Genomic DNA, 13,397 nt, shown 5'->3' on the forward strand with positions numbered 1-13,397 from the left:
CTGTAGGTGGGAGACTTAACATATGGAAGACTTAGACTGCTTTTTTACATAATATAACCAAATAGATAAAGAGACTCAATAATGAGGGCTGTGATTGCTCCTCTCAGAACAATCAAACAATCCTTTTGTATGATAACACATTTATGATGGGCAGGACAGCTGCTTCTATGATGAGTAATATATGCAAATTGCTGTTCTCATGCAGTCAAAGGATACGTGTGTGGCACACCGAAAATGTGGGTTTGCTTCATTTGGGGCACTGTGACATTCAAACGGATGAATTTTGCATCGCTCACATAGACATTCCCGCAACATATATTGTGAATCGAGCCTCCAAGTCTGATTGTTTTGCACATTTGAGGGAGGCATCAGATAATAAAGCGTGAAGATTTTAGGACAAATCCAACAGAAACATCACATATATACACTATATAACCTTTATTTTTTGTCCTCATTCACAATCCTGAGTCCAGTTGCTGTAAGATGTATTTTTCTGCATTTTATACTTACAGCCTTATTCATTGATTATTATTCTTTATTATATAACTGTATATAACAGAGAGACCAAAGCCAGAGTACCCTGACTGTTTATCCTTTAAAGAGTGTCCAGACAAAGCAAAACCTCAACAATAAACCCTGTTTAGATAGCAGGTATTGCAGTAATTAAAAAGCCGACTGGAACAAGATGATGAATGTCAGGTATTGACTCAACGCAGGCTGGCTGAGTGTGTATGTGTGTGTGTATCCAAGGTTGATTAAGGCTAATGACGCAGGGCCTTCTTTGCCTCTTGCTTCTGTTCCAAAGCCACGTTATTAGGACTGAGAGGAAAATGCTGTAATCAGACAACTGTAGCTTCACTCAGCACTTTGTGAATGCCATTGAAACAGCAGTCGCTTGGCCCTTGACTTCTATGTGGCCTGTCAGTCTTCACAGCGGTGAACAAAACACACAGGTTGTCTGCTGTCGGCCTCCTGTGGGAAATCAAAAGGCGACCCTTTCCATCACAGATTTGGACTTAATCGTGACATCCGCTCTACAGTGACAGAAGAAAAAAAAACTTGATGATGCACGAGGTCATTGGTTAGCGTTGTTTGTCCCTTGGATTACCGGTGCAGGGTTCAGGGCTTTACACATCTCTGATTGTTGACAACGCTCTAAATCAAACACAGAGAATCCAGCAGTGATTGAACCCAGAGATCGTCACTTATGACCTGCAACGCTTCTACACGATTGCTTTCTTTAGAAATACAGGGGCGGCAGAAATTCAGATGAAAAGAATTTGTAATATTCCTACACTATCCCTTAGGGATTTACAGTGCATTTGCTGTCCCGTTGTATTTACAGTACCTTTATATAATCACGGATAGTACTGTATTAAAAGCATCTTTGGTATCTGTGTGATTCCTTAAAAACTGCAATAATATTCATTATAATACACAGGAATGGTCTCTGTAAGTCAACTGATCTCAATGAAAAAAGAGTGCTGTAGTTTCTGTTTGTTTGGGATTGACATGTTGCCCTCCACATAGTCTATATCCACGACGTGCTGCTTTTTGCCGACTGCAGGCGGACCCAGGGCATCCTGGGAAATGCCGGCCTCTCAGCTGATTTAACAGCGGATTGGTTCAGAATCGACTCAACGTGATGACGTTTTAGATCAACTTTTTAATTTTTTTGGAATCGGAGGCATTTTAACTGCTAATTTAGGCTTATTCTATACAGAAAACCTGTTGTGTGGCTGATATTGACATCTAGAAGTCAGATAGACTAAATCTGTCTGTTATTAATTAAAATCAGCACTGGATCGCATGTAGAGCATTTTGAGAGCTACTCAGAATTAAAACAACTGAAGACTGTGAACAACCTGTCCATATTGTTTCTTATTATAGTGTGTATATATTAGTGTGTATATATTGTTTGGTTGTTTTGTACATGTAAGCGCATAGTGAGGAACGATAATCCAAAGCAAAATTCCTTGTATGTGTCCTCATACCTGACAAATAAAGCTGATTCTCATATGTGGAGCTAATAACATTTTACTAAATCGGACCACAGGGGTTATGTCACTTCCTGTTCAGCGTGAAGGTTGCAGGAATCGGCAGGAAACTGTCTGACTTTACCGGAGATTTTTGGACAGTTCATCTCCAACGAGCCTAATATCAACTGGCACAATGAACACATTTTTTTGTGTTAGTCAAAAGAAAATATCAGTATGAAAGTCTTTCTTTAGGGCTGCTTTTTATATTCAATTTAATTTGTCCAATAAATGTGCTGATACCCGCCTCTTGAGTCTGTTTTTGCCTGTGTTTCCTGAACACACCCCGTCTGGTTGCCTGGCAACAAAGTGAGGCGGGAGATCCCTCAACTGCCCACACCTACAGCTCATCATCTATCTGCACACCTGGTCCTGATCATCACCTCTTCCCCATACAAGGTGTGTCCTGACATCCATTCCCTGTCGTGTCCCATGCATTAAAGGGCCTCAGGCTGGAGCCGAACCTGGACCTGCTGCGTTGAAGAGCAAACCTCCACCATCCGGCCGCCCCCATAGCAGAATATTGAAAGCAACAGAAGTTCAGGAGACTTTGCATGTACATGAATACTCATAGACAGCATGACAGAGATAAAAAGCCATTTCCTGTTTGTCTTATCTGTTTTGCCACATACGTAGTGCAGGTTATCTGGGTGACATTTCTGCACTAGGCTATCTGTACCGCAAAAAGGCCATCACTAAATTCTGCTGGGGCATTACTCAACCTCTATGTTGATCTCTCTGTTTTACCGAGTGAGGCATCTCACTTCTGTTCCATCTTTGTTGGGAGTCACACATACTCAGTACAAAGGTAAGGACTACTAACCATTCAGAAGCAGGAGGGTGTATGAGGGCGTGCCATAATAGCAGCTTGCCGTGCATTATGCAGTGTGTTAGAAAGAACATGGCTGTCCTATATAAATAAAGGGCCTAAAATGGCCCAAAAACTAATTAAAATTAATTGTTAAAAAATAAATAAAGAAGACTTGTCACGCGATTTAGGAAAGAATGCTTTTAACTTTTAAACTACTGACAAATTAAACAGGCTTTCTCAAATTATAGGGACTGGCTTCCATTGGGACGCTCAAGGTGAGGCCTGAAAAACATTACATAGGGACTGTAAATGTAGTGCATATTTATTAAAACAAAAAAAATGTAATTGTGTGTGAAGTAATGAAAATAAAGGAGACAACCAAGCGCGTGTTACATGACGCTAAAGGAGACAACCAAGCGCGTGTTATATAACGCTAAAGGTCTCCTTTAGCGTTATATAACACACGAAAAAGGCACCTGACCAAGCGTCCGTATTTTACCAGATGGCAGTGACAATGTGTTGACTTATTTCGCGCAAACATGTCAGCTCTCAATTGTGCGTAAGTGCTCTTGAAGGTGCGTAGATTCTGTTCTTACCGGAGTACAGGGGTGATGTGACACCGTCTAGATATAATTAACATAGGATATCAAAATTACAAGGCTACAAGGCTAGCTGTAGCAATAACCATCTTGGAACATTGAGCACGTTTACATAGACACCAAATGCTGTACAATAAATCTGAATATGACAATATTCTGAATTTGATACCTGTCATGTACACAGCATGTTCTGGTTGTTTATTCAGAATAAGGCCTTTTTTTACGTATATAGCATTTTCTGATGCCAGGTGGGAAACTCTGGTTAAGTCCGGGTCTTAGAGGTTTTCTTTGGACATGTATACAGCACATTCGGAATATGCATCTCAATAATGGTCTTTACCACAGTTTAATGGCAGTTTTACTATGGTGGTCAGCTCTGTGTGTTGGTAGAGTTGCTGCACGCAAACCAAAAAACCATAAACAATACCTGGTTACTGGGAGATCTGGCAAGAACATTTGACGACAAAATCACATGGACAGAACAAGACAAACAGGCAAAAGACAAAGGGAGACGGGGACAATTTATACATGAGGTAGGGGGAAACAGGCGAAACCAATCAGGGGCGGGGTAGACAATCACTGTGGTGGGAAATTCAGACGTAGGGAGGAAGTCAGGGTCTGAAATGAGAAGGAAAGTGAATGCAAAATAAAACTGGTAGTGCACAGAAGAACTAGACATGAATGACTTAATTTAATCTTGACGAGACATAACACACTGTTGTATGACTGTCGCGAAGTGGGATGACAAAACAATGCCATGTGGCAGAAAAAAAGTTGTATTATAACTCTCTTCCACCCCAATGTGAGCAGTTTTTAAAAAATATCTTTGCTTTTTTACCATGTTGCAATCACAAATGCCAGATTTAGATACTGTCCAATTGATAGAGATGAAGATGTGGGTCTACCGTATCCCCCCAAGAGGCCCAACGCATAATGGGTTTTCATTTGAACTATTCAATTGAGATTTATTTAACCGTACAGGCTATGCCTCCCCAGTAATTTCACTCAGACTCGCTCAGATGAGAAATTCATACTTACTGACTCTCAGTAACTCTCAAGTCAAATTAATTTGTGCAAGACTGTTAACAGTTTTATGATGGGTGTGAGAATAATCACACATACACACACACTAAATGTTATTGCTGCAATGAAGTGTCTCTGTAACTAATTTCCCATGACTGGATTATGGTCCATGAAAAACAGGACAATATTGTGCATTTGTGGAGTGAAGAATATCTAATATCTTAATGGGGATTTGTCTGTTTTATGGACGATTTGGGGCAAAAATAAGGTATGCAGAGGCCCTTCCTCAAAGCAAGCTGTTTCACAGGAAATGCACGGTCTCCTTCTTTTATTTATGAGTGAGCTGTGGGGTGTTCAGGAGGGTAAGCATCACAGGCATCGGTCTTCAGCCTGCTGTCTTCAGATGCCATGTGGCGCTCATCGATTTTAGCCCCTCGCTGTCAAAGTGCACCATCAATCAATACAGTAACAAGTCTTCATTTATACCTGAGAAATATAGTTTCCAACTCACTGGGCACAAAGTGCTGGTGTTGTCAGTGTGGCCTAGAGGAAGGCACAAGACACCGGTCTGGATTTTGCCTTGGGCCTTATTTGCCCAACATGGCCGACACGAGTGTACATCCCCATCACAGAGCTCCGTTTTCTCATTTTCTCCTTTACACCCACAATAACAACTTTACAGTGTATGAGAGAAATCCCTTGCAAAGGAAGCGCGTGGTTTATATGAGGCTGTGTTCTCACAAGGACACAAGTTCAAATGTGTTTTTTAATTCTTCAGACTTATACAGTTATCACTTTACTGAGTAAAACTATTTGCTGCATGGTGCTAGGTTCAAGGATGTTACCTTTGATCCAGATATGGTTAATAAAGTCTTGGATATTCTGTCATTTGGTATATGTGTCTGAGTGACTCTTACATATAAACAGACTAAGTGGATTGATATTAAAGCTTGAGGATCACTTTTTCTTGTTAATTCATCACCTTTTGCTATGATATTTAATTAGTATTCCGTCCAAAATGTACTTTATGACATATCTGTAGATCCAATGAGTGACAGTGGCTATGTTTTATAGCCACTGTCACAATAAATTACTACAGGAACTTACACTGTCAGTGATTTAGTTAAAACTGTTATTGTACCCACCATGGTTGCACAATGAATCTAGATGGTGTACTTTAGATATAATGTACTTAACTTTTTACCACAAAGAATGTCATTCATTTCTGTAATAGTCCTGAATGGACTCACGCTTATGCTGTTACCTGTGAAGCATTCTTTATTACATAACAGGGTTTAATGTTTACTGGTAAACTAGAGTCATGCAGTAGGGGGTGACAAATGTCACACACAGGCAATAACTACAATCAAAAGTATAAATACAGTGAGTTTAATGTTCAGCTGTAAACGGATTGTAAACATTGTAAATAATAGTACTTCTACGCTCCCATAACACCTGGTGACTCAGCGGCTTTGGTTTACCACCTCATGTTTTCTGTTCTGGATTATGGTGCCATCCTGTATACATATACATATATATATATATATATATATATATATATATATATATATATATATATATATATATATATATATATATATATATATATGCTTTTCTCCTGTTAACTGTCCACCACTGCTCTCTATTGTGCATTTTGACAGTCAAGCTCATCACTGTAATTCCTATGTGATAGAAATCTCTTCAATTAGGGAGGACGATTCATATATACCTTTTTATTTTGAAATAAGTTCTTAGTAAACTACCTGTATACAAACCATAATGAGACCATATCATAAAACAAAATGAATAATCTTCACAGAGTCACTAGTGGACTTTTGTGAAGCCCCTAGAAGCATTTACAATAGAAATACTGCCCTCATAACAGAATTCAAACACCTTTTTTATGTAAAGTTGTTGATGAATATAACTGTTTTAAATATTCAAGCTCTATGCCTGTCGTTAACGTTGTGCATTTTTAATGTGGCTATATGTTTACTCTACACAGCCATTTTGACCTGGACCCTTGTGTGGAAGAGATCATGTATCTCAAGAGGCTTCCTAGTAGAATAGAATAGTGTTTTGCCAGTTGCACCGGTACAGGGTCGTACAGGTGCATTGGGATATATGTGCAATGCTAGTAGAGTCAGCTCTGTAAAGAATTACAATGTAAGATAAATAAAGTTGGATTGAAAAAGTGCACTGGAAACATTATTATTATTTGATCTGAGATTTTCATAGTATGTTATTGCATTATGTTAGTATGTTATTATAACAGAAAAAAACAATGTTTTAAGGACTACTTGTGTATATACATTATTGCACCTGGGACATTTATTTATTTATAGACATCTATTTTATAGAGATAGGTCAAATAGGTTTATTTTTCAGCATTATATACAACAGTACCTTTAATTGAAAAAAACAGCAGGTGGAGGTTGAAACCACTGTGCAGGTAAATTAGTTTCTGAAGAAAGAGGAACTAAATTGCTAATACATATTGCAACACTCTGTTACAGTATTTCACTCTATTTCCACCTAGTTCCACAATTATTTCCATCCTTCACTGCATCATCTACTGTATCATTCACATTCCTGCAGTCCATCGCCGGATGATAGCGCTCCCTCCCTCCCTCCACCCCCCCTTGCCTGGCTGGGATGCCCGCTTGGTATGGTCCGCTCCTCCCCTATCCTACGTTTCGCCGATGGTAGTTACTATTGGGAGAAGGTCAAATGACTCGGCATGTCTGCCGGTGTGTACATTCCCGCGATGCCGCGCGCCTGACGAAGAAACACCTCTAAAACACCGTGTGTCCCAGTGTGTGTGCGACTATCTGAAGCAGTTTCCCGCGTCACATCCCTCTGAAAGTAAGTAGTGGTGTGCAAGGACGCTGTTGTTATTTTTTCCCCGAAACGACTTAGCCGGCTCACAGTTTTGATATGGCCGGATAAGTCGTTTCCTCATAAAGATTTAATGTTGGCAAAGTGTTGTGTTTCCATGCAGCGCGTGCAGCTCAGGAGCCCGTTAAAAATAGGGTTAAAAACAGTTATTTTTGGGATGCTTTTAGGCAGTGCAGGTGAAATTTAGGTGAAGGGTCGGTGTAAGCTAGCTAATTGTTCCTAAACGAACCGTTGTTTTTTAAACTACTACCAAGAGATAGCGTATTTACCATTTCATCTTTTGCATCCCATTAGTAACGTGTACGAGCCACTTCTCTTTTCTAGAATATACCCCAGCAAAAGTAGAGAGGGGACTCCCTGTTGTTAAATAAATATAATAGAAAGAGAGAGAAACAACTGTAATAAGGCCATTATAAACTCATGTCTACAATAAAATAGTATCGTGAGTGAATGTTTTACTTTCTTTACTCTACTGTAAATGCCATGTGAGGTCAGTGTTAATGTGGGCGTGTGGAAAGTTCACTCATCAGCAACTAGAAAGCTCTAAGGAAGGGAGACTTAATGAAGTGAGTCATCAGAGTTACCCCAACCCACCCCCAGCAGAGTAGCATGTAGCTAAGCCTATTACAACATTGCATAACACAAGGTACAGCCCCATAAGGTGTAGATTGAGCTGTCTCCAGGGCCGGGATATTGTCCAGGCTCCTTAATCTCTCATTATACATCCTAATAAAACATATCAGTCCAGAGCGGAGTCAGCATGTTCAGGTGAGGAGCTGTGTTACTGTCCAGAGACACTCTGGGCTTTGCTGATGCAGTGTGTAGTAGGGCTGGATACTGGGAGTGGAGGGTTGATTCAGCATTGTATATCATGATATTTTCCATGGCAATACTGTATAATTAGGCGATATGGAGAAAATCAAATATCCTGATATTTTTGACCAAATACCTCAATATCGTTATTGTGGCGATGTTGTAGTTGTTGATAGTAGGTGCTTTCACAAAATATGTGCACAATGAGATTTTTTATAAATAATCATCAGTTAGGTTGATATAATAACTATGTGGTTAAAGGCAAATAATAGAACAGTCTGGTGTGTTCATAAAACTACGTCCCTCTACTGTAATGCAGCCTTTAAAACCAGGAAAAGACACTTGTGTAATAGCAGGATAATACAATATCCCAAATTTAAGACAATATCTAGCCTCATATATTGATATCAATATAACATCAATATACTGCCCAGCCCTAAAATACTGTGCAATATGTAGCAAAAAAATATATATATATAATCACAATATCTGGGAGACAAATCACAATTAGATTTTTTTTCCCATAATCGCAGTACCCTAGTACCAAATTCAGTACTTTTATAGGTAGCGAATGACTTTTGAAGTATAGAGTATTGAAAAATGTCTCATCATTCAAGACTAAATTTCAATACCTAAAGGAGTAAATTGAATTAGCGTCAGTGAGCCAAAAATGTGTCCCATAATATTTGATATCACGATGGCATGTGTCATTTTACACGGTCCACATAAGTTTGTTAATTTTGAATCCATGCTAACATTTTCTCAAAAATCTAGCTACTTCAATTAGAGCTGTAACTGTTCAATGACAATTAATCTGCAAAGTATTATCTCAATCAATTGTTTTGTCTGATAAAATATATATATATATATATATATATATATATATATATATATATATATATATATATATATATATATATATATATATATATATATATATATATATATATATATATATATATATATATATATATATATATATATATTGGGAAGAGGTGAAAAAAATGTCATTTTTCTGCTTAAGGTTTAGAAAGCCTGTTTTGTCCAACTAATAGTCCAAAAGCCAAATATATTTAGTATACTATTGTAGGGCAGGGCGATATGGAAAAAATCAACTATCACAATATTTTTTAAAATACCTCAATATTGATGCTTTAATGATATTGTAGAGTTGACTATTGTTGCTTTAACTAAAAACTTACACAAGAAAATTTGTAATAAATTATCATCAGTAAAGTGGATGTAACGTCTAAGTGGGTAAAGGCAAATAATAGAACAGTTGTAACAGTCTGGTAAGTTCAGAAAATGACATCACTTTACTGTAATGTAGCCTTTAAAACCAGGAAAAGACCACACTTGCCATATTACAATGTTACGATATCCAAAATCTAAGACGATATTTATCACGATATCGGTATAATATCGATATATTGCCCAGCTCTATACTAATATACAAAATCAAGTAAAGAAGCACATATTTAGCATTGAGAAGCTGGAACTAGGTAATATAGCACTTTGCTTGAAAAACTACTACATTTATTGTTGGTGCTGATTAATTTTCTATAAATTAACAAATCAATTAGACGACTAAGGGTTTCAGCTCTATTACATTCCACATTTTTACTTTGACATGCTGAGCAATTTCCCTTACTATACTTTAGTCATCAAATGGATTTTTGGGCAAATCTTATTTAGTGTTTCCTTTTAGGATTTTTTTTAGCAGTGTGGGCAGGTCTGACTGACCAACAACCCCCCCTTCCTTACTTTATGGTGGCGCCCCGGGAACTGACACTTTGCTGCAACACAAAGAAATATATTTATTCACCTCTATTCATACACAATATGGCATGTTTTCAGTTGTGACTGAACTGTATTTTTTTAAGGAACTTAAGGGCGCTTAACATCTACAACAGGTCTACAAAAATTAATGTTAAAAGAAAATCTTGATAGGGAAACCAAAACCCAAATGACTACATCTATAGACTATTTCCAATTTATATTATATTACACTGACTCCCTTACCATTGTAATGTTTCCAGATGTTTGATATCATCGCGATAAGCTGACAGAACTGACAAGTTGAACGTTGTCCAATCAGAACGGACCCACCACAGTGACGTTTTTGGTGGAGCTGTTTGTTAAACTGTCGACTCGGAAGAAAGCGACACACAACCGTATGTGGAGTTAAACTGGAAGGGCCCAAAAACCTGTGAATAGTTCTACTTATTGTTAAACTGCAATGTGAGCGGCAGCCAACCAAACTGATATCATGAAATGGTGCATGTATGACACGCCAATTCGTAGGCCATTATTGGCGTGTTATAAAGACGCATACTCGCTTTTTTAGTGTGTATATAAACGTCGTTTGGCCTCCATTGACTTACTTTACCTTGCGATTACAGTACGTGTCAATTTACGCCTCAGCGAGTAGTATGAAAGGGCGTAATCCGCGTAGGGAGGTGGGTCGGGGTAGTGGATGGGTAAAACAACATTGGACTTTCACCAAGAAGACCGGGGATTGTGTCCTGTGTGTCACGTTTCCTTTGAGTTCCGCATTTTCTTCTCGCAGCACCACGGGAAGTGGCGTGTATGTTTACGTCCGCTGAATACAGCATAGACATACACGTGGATAGCTCAAAATCCATACAGCTGACACACCACTTGGCTCAAGAAAGTGGGCGTACATGTTTGCGCAAATTCATGGTGCCTTGTTTAGCCAACGGGGGTGCATTATGATCATTTAAAAGGCAACCGCAACTACATTGTGCGTCTGCCCTATTTCTGATACCGTGGCTGCAGAAATTTCGCCATGGCGGGCTGCCACTACAAAATCAACATAGAGGAAACAGCGTTATGATATAAAAATCCACTTGTTGAGAACCTGTTCATGTTGGAGAAAACAAGAACCGTCACCTACAAAAATCTGCCATTGACATAGACACACACACACACACACGTGCGCACACACGCCCGAGCACCCTTGAAAAATGACTCTCATGATCAAATTATGCATGGTCCTGCTGGTTTTGATTAATCCTCACCCTGTTATCGTGACTGAGAGCTTGCTGTTACCAATTGATTACTGCAGTGAGATTCATGCTGATGAAACTAAACCATATTCACTTAGTAGATGTGATTAAATCCGTGGTATTTAAAAAAGAAACACATTGAATTAGTTCTATTAAAATATATTTCAAGTAAAAATTTAAATCAGACTGTGCTTTTGATGCTTTGTTTTCGTGCCAACGCTGTAAACGATGAGGCTTGAATGGTTTTTCGAGGTGGCCTCGACGTGATTCAGTAACTCTCCGATTCATCTGGGGAAGGCTTAGAAGTCATGTGGTGTTTTCTCAGCTGCATCTATCTCTGCAACCTCATTAACGCGCACACACACACACACACACACACACACACACACACACACACACACACACACGGCTGGCTTACAGGTAGAGCTGAGACTGTGAATACAGACTGAATTATTAACATCAGGTGTGCCTTGATGCCAGGCAGAAGGTATCCTGAAAACTGGGTTGGGCATCATTTTGATTTTAACAATTCTAATTCCAATTCCTGTTCTTCCTTTGTTTTGGTTCTTATCGATGATCGATTCCGATTCTTTGTGGGGTGGAGTTCAAATGAGTCAGATGCTTATTTCACAGATAATGGGAACAGTTTATTTTGACTCAATGGTGATTCACAGTAATAGTAAGTAATAGCAATAGTAGTAGAAGTAATAGCGGGCGTTTTTTTAAGGTAAAATAAAGCCAGAGTATAGAGCGCCGCTCTCTGTGCTTCACGGCTGCAACGCAACAGGTGCCTGGAAGTACAGTGGCTCCCAGGAAAAAAGAAAAAAAAACGTACACTTGTTACATTTTGGAACTGAGGGAGAAAAAAAATTCCCCTTTTTGAAAAAAAAAAAGCCTTACGTCAAGTGACTTTTTGACAGCCAACCACTGACAAGAAAAAAAGGGAGTCAAGCACAGAGAGTTACTCCCTGTACAGGGAATTCACTTTGTTTTATGTAACGTTATCAGCACCTCTCTCTTTGTTCTTTCTCTAGCTCGCTCCACCGCTTTGTTTTACCCAAGGTAACCACCTCTCCAAATAGTTCTCTAGCTAAAATACTGTAGTAGTAGTGGTTGTTATAGCAAGACACGCTCTCGGCTGCTTTTTCACTACAAAAAGCGCCTTAGTCAACTTTTTCATGTCTAAAAACAACAACAAGTGGGAATGTAGCCTAAGGAATTGGTACTGTATGTAATTGTAATACATGTGGTCCAATGGCTCTATAAGAGCTCTTCAATCAAACAGACCAGAGGGAGCCACCATCACTGGTGGAGACGGAGCGCTAAATCTGCCTGGCTGCTTCTAATCTATGTTTAAACCCTCCTGAAATTTATAGAAGCTGTTGCTATGAAAAAGAATGAATAAGCATTTGAGGCTGAATCATGCCTTGTTGTGCCACATGAGAATGTTGATCTTACATAATAAATCGCCAGAAAAGAGAGTTTGTCTGCAACCAAAATGAACTTCCCACTGATCATGGGCCAAAGTTTTGACTCTGTTAAGCACTTTGTTCAGGCTGCACAAGAAGCTTGGAGCTGCTCAGGCTCCTAGAGTGCTATTTCACAGGCCAAAAAAGTACACTATGAAAATATAAAAACATCACTTGGTTCATTAAATATGTTGAAATGAGGGACCACGGCATTTATGGAATATTTTGAATTCCTTGCATCACTTTTAAGGAGACAGTCTATGCATTTCACATAGACCTGAAATTAGAACTGCTATTAGGTATTTCAGTGAATAAAATCCAGTGTTTGTGGTCTAGAAAACATCAAAACAATTAGCATCAATCGATTCAAATGTCCCAGAGTTCAAGGTGAAGTGTTCCCTCTAACAGTTCCCAACCTGAAGATAATCAAGTGTGAATCTTTTTCACACACTGGAAATGTTGCAACCAGAGAAATGTTGCTCGAAAAACTCACTCAAATCATTTAATTGGTTATTGAAATAGTTGTTGATTTTAAACTTTCTTTGGAGGGATCATTTGAGTGATCAATGCACCGCTACCTGAAATGATCCCATCTGTTTAAAACTTATTGGTATTCATTTTGAATGTAGTGAAATGAATGCACTCCGGTCTTGGCAAGCAGCTGCATAAGCATTACAATTCAGCCTTGGTGCCAGCAATTAAACTGCTAGATGAAGAAA

General features: G+C 38.8%; 1 protein-coding gene across 2 annotated transcripts in view; it reads left to right on the top strand.

Annotated features, from left to right (window-relative positions):
• The first annotated feature begins 7,177 nt into the window (after positions 1-7,177).
• oxr1a (oxidation resistance 1a) overlaps positions 7,178-13,397 on the top strand; it is a 189,276-nt gene continuing 183,056 nt past the window's right edge. For both annotated transcript variants that reach the window (XM_034874031.1, XM_034874035.1), the window contains exon 1: positions 7,178-7,334. The gene's annotated coding sequence lies outside the window, so the exon portion shown is untranslated. The remainder of the gene's footprint in view (positions 7,335-13,397) is intronic.

This window comes from Etheostoma cragini, chromosome 6 (genome assembly GCF_013103735.1).
Source record: "Etheostoma cragini isolate CJK2018 chromosome 6, CSU_Ecrag_1.0, whole genome shotgun sequence".
NCBI lineage: Eukaryota > Metazoa > Chordata > Actinopteri > Perciformes > Percidae > Etheostoma > Etheostoma cragini.